Source organism: Aethalodelphis obliquidens, unplaced genomic scaffold (assembly GCF_003676395.1).
Source record: "Aethalodelphis obliquidens isolate GAN/ISIS:26980383/991018 unplaced genomic scaffold, ASM367639v1 scaffold61, whole genome shotgun sequence".
Classification (NCBI taxonomy): domain Eukaryota; kingdom Metazoa; phylum Chordata; class Mammalia; order Artiodactyla; family Delphinidae; genus Aethalodelphis; species Aethalodelphis obliquidens.
Window position 1 is genome coordinate 1,474,679 of NW_020838005.1, and position 13,233 is coordinate 1,487,911.

Below are 13,233 nucleotides of genomic sequence, written 5' to 3' on the forward strand. Positions count from 1 at the left end.
AAAGAGAAGCCCGCGAACCAAAACAAAGAGCTCCCACACCACAATGAAAAAGATACTGCATGCCTCCACAAAGATCCTGAGTGCCGCAACTAAGACCCGCCACAGCCAAAAAAATAAAAAAGAAAATAAACAATAAAATAAAATAAATAACATTATAAAAAAGAAAATATAATTTTAAAATTAAAAAAATAAAAATAAAATGGAGCAGACAAACAATCATGGCAATTAGTATTTGTGAAATATCTTACCTTTCTCAGGCATTTTCACAACCACTACCATATTTAAATCATCACAGAACACCTGAGACAGGTATTTCCATCTTGAAGATTTCAAGGTACAAAAAGATTACATGGAGACTCTGGGAGGGCTTACGCCAAGGAGTACTTCCCAGAAATTCTGCTACCAGTGTCGTTGTCCCCACGGTGAGCCACAGCCACCCCTACCTCTGCAGGAGACACTCCAACACTAGCAGCCGTGTTGCTGACAGGGCCATGGCACTGCAGCCAGTGTCATGCCTGGGCCTCTGAGGTGGGAGACACGAGTTCAGGACATTGGTCCACCAGAGACCTACCGCACCCACATAATATCAATTGGTGAGAGCTTTCCCAGAGATTTCCATCTCAACGCTAAGACCCAGCTCTACTCAACGATGAGCAAGCTACAGTGCTGGATACCCTATGCCAAACAATTAGCAAGACAGGAACACAACCACACCCCTTAGAAGAGAGGCTGCCTAAAATCATAATAAGTTCACAGTCACCTCAAAACCCACCACCAGATGCAGTCCATCCCACCAGAAAGACAAGATACAGCCTCATCCAGCAGAACACAGGCACCAGTCCCCTCCACCAGGAAGCCTACACAACCCACTGAGCCAACCTTACCCACTGGGGACAGACACCAAAAACAACGGGAACTATGAAGCTGCAGTCTGCAAAAAGGAGACCCCAAACACAGTAAGTTACGCAAAATGAGAAGACAGCAAAACACACAGCAGATGAAGGAGCAAGGTAAAAACCCACCAGACCAAACAAATGAAGAGGAAATAGGCAGTCTACCTGAAAAAGAATTCAGAGTAATGATAGTAAAGGTGATCCAAAATCTTGGAAATAGGATGGAGAAAATAAAAGAAACGTTTAACAAGGACCTAGAAGAACTAAAGAGCAAACAAACAATGATGAACAACACAATAAATGAAATTAAAAATTCCCTAGAAGGGGGCTTCCCTGGTGGTGCAGTGGTTGAGAGTCCGCCTGCCGATGCAGGGGACACAGGTTCGTGCCCCAGTCTGGGAAGATCCCACATGCCGCGGAGCAGCTGGGCCCATGAGCCATGGCCACTGAGCCTGCGCATCTGGAGCCTGTGCTCCGCAACGGGAGAGGCCACAACAGTGAGAAGCCCGCGTACCGCCAAAAAAAAAAAAAATTCCCTAGAAGGAATCAATAGAAGAATAACTGAGGCAGAAGAATGGATAAGTGACCTGGAAGATAAAATAGTGGAAATAACTACTGCAGAGCAAAATAAAGAAAAAAGAATGAAAAGAAATGACGACAGTCTCAGAGACCTCTGGGACAACATTAAACGCTCCAACATTCGAATTATAGGGGTCCCAGAAGAAGAGGAGAAAGAGAAAGGGACTGAGAAAATATTTGAAGAGATTATAGTTGAAAACTTCCCTAATATGGGAAGGGAAATAGTTAATTGAGTCCAGGAAACACAGAGAGTCCCATACAGGATAAATCCAAGGAGAAACATGCCAAGACACATATTAACCAAACTATCAAAATTTAAGTTCAAAGAAAAAATATTAAGAGCAGCAAGGGAAAAGCAACAAATAATATACAAGGGAATCCCCATAAGATTAAGAGCTGGTCTTTCAGAGAAACTAAGCAAGCCAGAAGGGAGTAGCAGGACATATTTAAAGTGAGGAAAGGGAAACACCTACAACCAAGATTACTCTACCCAGCAAGGATCTCATTCAGATTTGACGGAGATATTAAAACATTTACAGACAAGCAAAAGCTAAGAGAATTCAGCACCACCAAACCATCTTTACAACAAATGCTAAAGGAACTTCTTTAGGCAGAAATACAACAGAAGGAAAAGAACTACAATAACAAACCCAAAACAGTTAAGAAAATGGTAATAGGAACATACATATTGATAACTACCTTAAATGTAAATGGATTAAATGCTCCAAGCAAAAGACATAGACTGGCTGCAAAACAAGACCTGTATATATGCTGTCTACAAGAGAACCACTTCAGACTAAGGACACATACATACTGAAAGTCAGGGGACGGAAAAAGATATTCCATGCACATGGAAATCAAAAGAAAGCTAGAGTAGCAATTCTCATATCAGACAAAATAGACTTCAAAATAAAGACAGTTACAAGAGATGAAAAAGGAAACTACACATGATCAAGGGATCAATCCAAGAAGAAGATATAACAATTGTAAATATTTATGCACCCAACATAGGAGCATCTCAATACATAAGGCAAATGCTAACAGGCATAAAAGGGGAAATCGACAGTAACACAATCATAGTAGGGGACTTTAATACCCCACTTTCACCAATGGACTGATCATCCAAAGTGAAAATAAATAAGGAAATACAAGCTTTAAATGATACATTAAACAAGATGGACTTAATTGATATTTATAGGACATTCCATCCAAAAACAGCAGATTACACTTTCTTCTCACGTGCTCATGGAATATTTTCCAGGATAGATCATATCTTGGGTCACAAATCAAGACTTGGTAAATTTAACAAAATTGAAATTGTATAAAGTATCTTTTCTGACCACAACACTATGAGACTAGATATCGATTACAGGAAAAAAATCTGTAAAAAATACAAACACATGGAGGCTAAACAATACACTACTAAATAAGCAAGAGATCTCTAAAGAAATCAAAGAGGAAATCAGAAAAAACCTAGAAACAAATGACAATGAAAACACAATGACCCAAATCCAATGGGATGGAGCAAAAGCAGTTCTAAGAGGGAAATTTATAGCAATACAATCCTATCTCAAGAAACAAGAAACATCTCAAATAAAGAACCTAACCTTACACCTATAGCAATTAGAGGAAGAACAACAAAAATCCCCAAAGTTAGAAGATGGAAAGAAATCATAAAGATCAGATCAGAAATAAATGAAAAAGAATTGAAGGAAACAATAGCAAAGACCAATAAAACTAAAAGCTAGTTCTTTGAGAAGATAAACAAAATTGATAAACCATTAGCCAGACTCATCACGAAAGAAAAGGACAAGACTCAAATCAATAGAATTAGAAATGAAACAGGAGAATAACAAGTGACACTGTAGAAATACAAAGGATCATGAGAGATTACTACAAGCAATAGTGATGAAAGAAATTAAAGATGATACAAACAGATGGAGAGATATACCATGTTCTTGGATTGGAAGAATCAGCATTGTGAAAATGACTATACTACCCAAAGCAATTTACAGATTCAGTGCAATCTCCATCAAACTACCACTGGCATTTTTCACAGAACTAGGACAAAAAATTTCACAATTTGTATGGAAACACAAAAGACACTGAATAGCCAAAGCAATCTTAGAAAGGAAAACGGAGCTGGAGGAATCAGGCTCCCTGACTTCAGACAATACTACAAACCTACAGTAATCAAGACAGTATGGTACTGGCACAAAAACAGAAATATAGATCAATGGAACAGGATAGAAAACCCAGAGGTAAACCCATGCACATATGCTCACCTTCTCTTTGATAAAGGAGGCAAGAATATATAGTGGAGAAAAGACAGCTTCTTCAATAAGTGGTGCTGGGAAAATTGGACAGCTACAATTAAAGGAATGAAATTAGAACACTCCCTAACACCATACACAAAAATAAACTCAAAATGCATTAAAGACCTAAATATAAGGCCAGAAACTATCAAACTCTTAGAGGAAAACATAGGCAGAACACTCTATGACATAAATCACAGCAAGATCCTTTTTGATCCACCTCCTAGAGAAATGGAAATAATAACAAAAAGAAACAAATGGGACCTAATGAAACTTAAAAGCTTTTGCACAGCAAAGGAAACCATAAACAAGGCCAAAGACAACCCTCAGAGTGGGAGAAAATATTTGTAAACGAAGCAACTGACAAAGGATTAATCTCCAAAACATGCAAGTAGTTCATGCAGCTCAATATCAAAAAACAAACAACCCAATCCAAAAATGGGCAGAAGACCTAAATAGACATTTCTCCAAAGAAGATATACAGATGGCCAACAAACACATGAAAGGATGCTCAACTGATTCATCCTTTGATTACTAATCATTAGAGAAATGCAAATCAAAAGTACAATGAGGTATCACCTAACACTGGTTAGAAAGGCCTTGATCAAAAAATCTACAAACAATAAATGCTGGAAAGGGTGTGGAGAAAAGGGAACCCTCTTGCACTGTTGGTGGGAATGTAAGTTGATACAACCACTATGGAGGACAGTATGGAGGTTCCTTAAAAATCTAAAAATAGAACTACCATATGTCCCAGCAATCCCACCACTGGACACATACCCTGAATAAACCATAATTCAAAAAGAGTCATGTACCACAATGTTCATTGCAGCTCTATATACAATAGCCAGGACATGGAAGCAACCTAATTGTCCATTGACAGATGAATGGATAAAGAAGATGTGGCACATATATATAATGGAATATTATTCAGCCATAAAAAGAAACGAAATTGAGTTATTTGTAGTGAGGTGGATGGACCTAGAGACTGTCATGCAGAGTGAAGTAAGTCAGAAAGAGAAAAACAAATACCGTATGCTAACACATATATATGGAATCAAAAAAGAAAAAAGATGGTGCTGAAAAACCTAGGCACAGGACGGGAATAAAGACGCAGACGTAGAGAATGGACTTGAGGACATGGGGAGGGAGAAAGGTAAGATGGAACGAAGTGAGAGAGTGGCATGGACATATATATAATACCAAACGTAAAATAGATAGCTAGTGGGAAGCAGACGCATAGCTCAGGGAGATCAGCTCGGTACTTTGTGTCCACCTAGAGGGGTGGGAGGGAGACGCAAGAGGGAGGAGATATGGGGATATATGTATATGTACAGATGATTCACTTTGTTATACAGCAGACTTTGTTATACTAACGCACCATTGTAAAACAATTATACTCCAGTAAAGATGTTTAAAAAAAAGATTAAATGACTTTACAAAAGACACACAGAGACCCCTGGCAGACTCCTGGTTCCGCGCTTAAGGTTCTTCCCCATTTTACTGTTTCATGGCAGAATCCATAAAGTTACTATTGCATTTTGTCTCTTCCTAATGAAATATGTTCTCACAAATGGTTATCAGAAATGCAATCTCCTTGCAAACGTTACCTTTCTTGATGGTTTTTAGTTCTTAATCATACAACTTGCCATAATCATATTTGACCAGATATAATTAATTTCCCTAACAAATTAAGAATAATGGGTTTTTATAAATGCTGTTGGGTATTTTAAAATCATAAATTTTAGGCAACTATAACTAAGATTAACTAATTCTCTGCAATATCAATTATCACAAATACATGAAAGCAATTCTCAGTTACTCACTCAGATCATCATGGTTAATTTTTTAAATCTAAAATTGTTTCTTCCTTTCTCTGAGCACACTTCAGATTACATCACCCTAATCAGGGAATACAAATGAAAATGAATATTGGCTTAAAAGAAAATATAATTAGGAAAAAAGACATAATTTATATGTCATATATACAAATACCTTTTGCTACTTTATTCCAACGGAGTTAATAATCAAAGTTTGATGGACAGAAATAAAAAGTTATTCAAATAACATATACAAACATACATATATATACATAACAAATATATGTGGTAGATACACACACATACACACACACACACGTAACTGAGTTCATTCTAAAATTTCCAATGACAACCACAGAGGGTTTATTTTAGTCTTTCCCCTTTCTGCATCTGACAGGGAGAAATCTAGCTCACATTGTCCTCAATATATTTATTTGATGGCCCAGTCATAAAATACACAGAAACTAGTTTACTATAGTTAACCCATAGCACTTCAAACGAAGTTACTAGCTCAATATTTAGTTATATCTTTAAAAAAATCTTTAGTGTGAGGGCACAGAGTCAAAACACTGAACTCATCAAGTTAAGTTTCCTCTCCATTCAATGTAGCAATGTTATTCATTGAAATACTTTTACACTCAATTTTAGGTGTTCATTTTTATTTTATGGTTATTTTGAGTATGTACAACATTATCACGGTTCCAAGAAGTCAAAACTATCTGATAGGTACAGGTAGAAAAGGGTCATCCTCACCACTTCCACCTCATTCCCATTCTCCCCTGTAGGTTGCCAATCATTATTTTCTAGTTAACTTTTTACACAAGTTTTTTGTAAAATAGATAAATCTATAACGTTATATTTTCCTTTTTTTCTAAACCAAAAGTTTGAGTACTACAGATACTTTTCTGCACTCTGTTTCTTAGAAATCACTTTATATGTGATCATAGAGATCTTCATCATTCTTTTATAGTAGCTGCAAAGTACTATGTCCTACCACACTACGCTTCTATGTATGGCCATTCAAGATGTTTCAGTATAGTAAATCACAAAAAAGAAATACTGAAACAAATATCCTTGTGCAACTGTAATTTTACATTGTTGGAGATACATCTTTAGGACAAACTCCTAGAAATAGTATTTCTGGGTCAAAATGTAAAATGCATATGTAGATTTCTTAAATATTGTCGTATTCCCCTCCATAAGGATTGTACCAGTTTGCAGTCCTATCAGCGATGTACGAAGGTGCCTATTTTCCCACATCCTCACCAAAACCTTGGTTAAATTCTTATCTTACACTTCTGAAGGCCAGAAGTCCAAAACTGGCCTTCACTGAGCTTAAATCAAAGTGTAGGGAGGGCTGTGTTCATTCTGGAAGCTCTAGGGGAAAATCCATGTTCTTGCCTTTCTCAGCTTCTAGAGATCTCCTGAATTCATTGGAGCATGCATGCCCCTCTTCCTCCATCGTAGAGGCCAGCAACATCACACCTCTCTTCCTTCTTCTGCCCTCACATCTCTCTCTTTATAACTGCAGCCACTTTTTAAAAAATAACTTTTATTGGAGTACAGCTGATTTACAATGCTGTGTTAGTTTCAGGTGTACAGCAAAGTGAACCAATTATACATATACATATATCCACTCTGTTTTAGATTCTTTTCCCATATAGGTTATTTCAGAGTATTGAGTAGAATTCCCTGTGCTATACAGTAGGTCCTTATTAGTTATCTATTTTATATATAGTAGTGTGTATATGTCAATCCTAATCTCCCAGTTTATCCCTCTTCCCCCTTTCCCTCCTGGTAACCATAATTTTGTTTTCTACATCTGTGACTCTATTTCTATTTTGTAAATAAGTTTACTTGTATGATTACTTTTTTAGATTCCACATGTAAGCAATATCATATGATATTTGTCTTTCTATTTATGACTTACTTCACTTAGTATGATAATCTCTAGTAAATCCATGTTCCTGCACATGGCATTGTTTCATTCTTTTTATGGCTGAGCAATATTCCATTGTGTATATGTACCACATCTTCTTTATCCACTCCTCTGTCACTTCCATGTCTTGGCTATTGTAAATAGTGAACTGCAGCCACTTTTAAGGACTCGTGATTACAGTGTGCCCACTCAGATAATCCAGGATAACTTCTCCATCTCAAATGTCTTACACTTATCACATCTGCAAAGTCTCTTTTGTCAAGTAAAGTAGAATATTCAGATTCTTGGTGATTAGGGCATGGACACGTTTACAGGCCATTATTTTTCCTACCACATATATTTTATCATTCAGTGTTGAAATTTCTCTTTCAGAGGGTGATTTTGTCTGTGTTTCATCTAAATCCCTCTTTCTCCTTGCTTCCTTCTGATGGAATCTCTTAAGGCCTCCATTACCCACTTGCTACACCCAAAGGCTGGAAGGCTAGCAGCTCTGTTGCAATTTGGAGTTTATTTTTCTCAGAGGTTACTTGAAGTTCATGATATTCTCTGTCTCCTACTGAAGAAATGCTGAAACCATAAGTCAATGTATGGTTTTATTATACTTCTTGTTGAATTTTATGTTTTGGAGGGATTATGAATAAGAGATTTGGATTCAGTTAGATGCAAAGTTGAAGGTTTTATGACTGTTAAGGTATGAAGGGTATTTCTAAAGCTTCTCTTAGGGGTTTGATACTGTTAATACAAATGCATTTTGAAAATGAGAATACCACCTATTAACTCTGATCACCAAAGATGTCAGTGAAGAATAAAATTCAGAAGCATTTTGAAAAATGCCAGAAATAAACTACTATTGCAGTCAGGCAATGAGAACTAGTAACTACAATGAGCTACAGAATGATGAACAAACACCCCACTGGAAAACAAGGCTCCTAATTAATTATGTTTGTCATTTAACACCTACTCCCTACAAGCTAGCTTTTATTGCAGCTGCTATAATCAATAGTGCTTTGTTGCTGGCAAACATTGCTCTCTTATAGCTAGTGAAATAGGAACATAAATATTTAAAATCTCTCAATATCTGTGTTTGAAAGTCTCACTGCCTATGCTCAGCTCTTTTTATTTGCAAACATATTCTCTCTTATCACTTTACAGATGCTTTCTCCTTTCTAGAAAAAAGGTTTCATTATTTTATCTCTTAAGACCAGAAATGATCAATGGGCCCAGTTTCATTAACCAAATGGACACACTGTATAAAAAATTGAAAGGAATTTTAAACAAGTTGGTTTTGTAATTTTTTTAAAATAAATTTTTTATTTATGTATTTTTTTATCTTTGGCTGCGTTGGGTCTTCGTTGCAGTGTGCGGGCTTCTCATTGCGGTGGCTTCTCTTGTTGCGGAGCTCGGGCTCTAGGTGCATGGGCTTCAGTAGTTGTGGCACACGGGCTCAGTAGTTGTGCCCGCAGGCTCCAGAGCGCAGGCTCAGTACTTGTGCCATATGGACTTAGTTGCTCTGAGGCGTGTGGGATCTTCCCAGACCAGGGATCGAATCCATGTCCCCTGCGTTGGCAGGCGGATTCTTAACCACTGCACCACCAGGGAAGTCCCAGTTCTGTAATATTTTTATTAACTGTATTTTTTAAAGCAGTATGTTAAAATCAAATGACACCAAAGGATACACCATGAAAAGCAGGTCTCTGTTCAACCTTAAACCCTTAGTTCCTCAGTTCTCAAAAGCAACTCATTTTACTCTTTTCTTATTTATTCTATCTACCTCAATGACATATAGACACATTGCCCTTTATAATACACAAATGAGAGCAAATTATACTATCAAATTTTCATTTTTTTACTTAACTGTGAACATTGTGATCTTTTCTTATCACCTGACCAATATACAAATCTGTCTCATATCATTTTTCACAGCTTCATGGTATCACTTGGTATGAATAATACATAATTTATTTAAACACCTCCCTACTAATGAATTTATATAATTAAGTTTTAAATTTTAATTCCTATTGTTATGCACATTTATTTAGAACATTTATTTTCTGCAAGACAAGTGTTTTCATTTCAAAAAGTAATAGTAAATACTTAGAGTATAAAATGGAATCTGGTTAGCAAATAAATTATAAAACATAGGAGCAGTTTCCCACATGAAAAGGGCTTAGAAGTTAGCACTCCAATCCTTACAAGAAGCTGAACAAACTGGAAATCACTGGACCCACCAGAGACCAGAGATCTGTCAACTTAAAGAAAAATGTACAACATGGGAGTTGTCAGTTTAAGTTTTATTCAGGGTCTTATAGAGGACTATAGACCAGGAGATGGCCACTCAGTAGCTCTGAGGAACTGCTCCAAAGAGGTAGGGGTGGTAAGGGAAGAGCCAGTATATATTGATATATGAATTTTTTGGCTTGGAAATACATGTAGTCAAGCATACATCTCGGTAAAAGATTATTGCCAATCACAAAGAACAGATATCTCAAGTTAATTATTTTAGTGCTTTTCTGTGTATGGGAAGATGCAAGAATCTGGGGTCATGGAAATTCTTCTTGAAATATGCATTTTAACTATCTAGGGGGCCACTTATCCAAAGCCCAGAATGCCTCACCTCTTTTTTTTATCCTCAATTCCCCTCAGGGCCCACTAGAAGACTAAAATTCAATCATAAAATTGTAGAATGGTTTCCCCTGCCCCCCAACTTACCACCACATTAATGGGAACCCAATACAATAATAGTAGATGACAGCTGGAAAAGCTGCAAAGCACATACTCTATTTAAAGAAGAGTCCTTCAGGATACACAAAGAAAAACAAGGGAAAATAAGAAACAAAAGACTTGGAAGAACTCGGAACCTCTAGCACCTATACCTACAGCAAACTTTAAATACAGCCCAACTCCTAGGCAGATTAACACAAAACCTCAGACTAAAGGATTATTTATCTCAGTTCCCAATACCCAATGTCTGGCTTCCAAGAGAAAAAGTATAAGACGTGCTAAAGAAACTGAATCAATAATTGAAACCGAGCAAGACTCTATGGGGCCCAGTGGGTACAAAAGCCTTTTTGCATTCCCCATTTCTCATTTGTAGAAAAAGGCTTTATGCTTCTAGGTTTTCCCTGAGTTCCAAAGAGCAAGCTCAAGCAGTTACTAATTAGGGAAATGAGGGAATGCAGGAACAAAGGAAAAGCAGTCACACAAGAAAAGTAATGACAGCTTAAGCAATAGTTCAGTGACAAAACAGAGTCCTAGTTCCCCCTCAAGGGATATACATTACAATCTGACACATATCTTTAGGTTGCTCTGCAGAAAATAAGACCCCCATCCAAGTGGAGGATGGTGACTACAGGCTGACCACAAGCATGTAGACCTTAGACTGGTTGGAACCAGAAGGCTGATGATTAAGATTCTTGAAACATCACGCTGTCACTTCACCACCAACTGATTAGAAGAAAGTCCACTATCTGATCACACACCTTGGAACCCTCACCACAATGTTGCCTTTTAAAACCCTTCCCTGAAAGCCTCAGGGAGTTCGGGTCTTTTGGCACTAGCTGACTGTTCTCCTTGCTTGGCACCCTGCAATAAATGTTATACTTTCCTTCACCACAACCCCATGTCAGCAGATTGGCTTTGCTGTGCATCAGGCAAGGAGATCCTAGTTTTCCTCTCTACAAAAACAAAAAGGCACAAAATAACCTTCCCTGCTGTGATTTCCATAGATGGATGTTTCTCTGGGAACCCTTTCCCCACCTCCACCCACACACCCGCCCCATATAGCTACATGTTTCATTTCAGAACATCTTGCTTCCTCCACACGTTTCAGTGCTTTCCTATCACTACAGAATTATGAACTCCAAGAATAAAGTACACAAAAAGGGGGTGGATAATGGGAGCAGAGTGTGTGACATGGTGCTCCACAGTGTGCAACATGGGGTCTAGTAGTAGGTTTCCTTCTCCACCAGCCACCAGGGCATCAGCATCACCTGATGATGACTTTTCCGACCTTGTCATATAGGAAGATGAGGAGAGAACAGGAGAAGACACTGAGCCACAAGGTAGGTTTGAGAGGATACATCCTCAAGGCAACATCCACTCCAGGGCAGTAGAAAAGGAAAGCAGCAAGGGCCATCTCTTCAAAGAGGCCAAATCCCCTGCTGGAAGACTGAATTCCTCCTGGTCTTGCAGATGACCAAGTTGGCCCATTGTGCCACCAAGATACTGACAAAGAAGGCTGTGTGGCAGGTAAAAGCCAAGATTTTCCTCTGCTTGTAGGTCCACTGCTTTCCGCAGCTGTCCTCAACATCATTGATCCAGTGGTCATCTCAGTCCCCTCAGACCCAGCAGGTGAATTGGGAGGAAGCTCTTCTCAGCCTAGGATCACAAAGTAAGTGAAGAAGCCCCCCAGGGCCTGGATCATACCAATCTGTCCATAGGCCATGCTGATCAGCTGCTTATTCACATGTTTGTCCATTTTGGGGTTTTCGAGCTGTCTCTTCATGATGTCACCCTGAGCTAGCTCATAAGCCAGAGAGGTGGCTGGAACCATGTCCATGCCCTAGTTAATGCAGAGGATGGTGATGGTCCTCAGGGGTAGTGGAATGTTTGTAATAATGAATATCAGGAAGGGGGTGTTCCAGATAATAAATATCTGGAATGTTCTGGTTATGGTGTAGGCAATAGATTTCTTCAAGTTATCAAAGATTAGATGACCTTCCTCTACTCCAGTCACAATTGAGGCAAAATTCTCATCCAAGGAGAATCATGTCAGTAGCTTACATAGACACTTCTGAGCCTGCAATTCCCATAGCAACCCCAGTGTCCACCTTCTTCAAAGCTGAGTCATTGACACCATCACCAGTTACAGCCATGATAGTGCCCTCTCTCTGGCAGTCTTCCTGAACGATCAGCTTCTGTTGAGGAGAGGAACTGGGAAACACAATCTCAGTATGGTACTTCAAAATGTCATCCAGCTGCTGGAAAGTCAAGTCCTTCAGATCACTTCCATGTACCATGCAGGCATTGGCATTTCTTGGGTTCACCTGGCTCACTGGGATGATGAGGTAGGCAGAAATGTCTTCTATGGTTTCCTTGTCTTCTGAGAGGATGCCCACACCTTCGGCAATGGTTTTGGCTGTGATTGGATGGTCTTTGGTAACAAATTAATAATCTTTCAAAAAAAGAAAAGAAGCACTGACTGAGATGGTTTCACTGGATTATGCTGCACACCCCAAACTGAATAAATGCAGAGGAAACACGCCTAAGCAGAGCATAGTCAAAATGCTGAAAAACAAAGAAATAATGAATTCTTTAAAAAGTTGGAGAAAGGGATATATTATGTACATGGGAACACAAATTCAAAAGGCCATGGACTTCTCATCAGAAACTAAATGGGCATGTAGTATTATTTCAATATGGATTAATTTGCATTTCCTACTGATTGATGGTATTGAGCATATAGCTATGAGTGGATTACCTATTCATATATCTTCTTTTATAAATTCTGTGAATCTTTTTCCCATTTTTATTGAGTTTATTGTCTTATCTTTGAGAATGAAGAGTTCTATACATCTTCTGGATACAAGTCCTTTGCTAGATACTATGTATTATTAAAATAGTTTCTCCAAGTCTGTGATTTGCTTTATCATTTAACTGTGTCTTTGTAAGAGAAGTTTATAGTTTTT

At 38.2% G+C, this 13,233-nt stretch overlaps 1 pseudogene; it reads right to left on the reverse strand.

Moving 5' to 3' along the window:
* Positions 1 to 11,531: 11,531 nt before the first annotated feature.
* LOC113610127 (sodium/potassium-transporting ATPase subunit alpha-1 pseudogene) lies at positions 11,532 to 12,708 on the reverse strand (annotated as a pseudogene).
* Between the last annotated feature and the right edge of the window lie 525 nt (positions 12,709 to 13,233).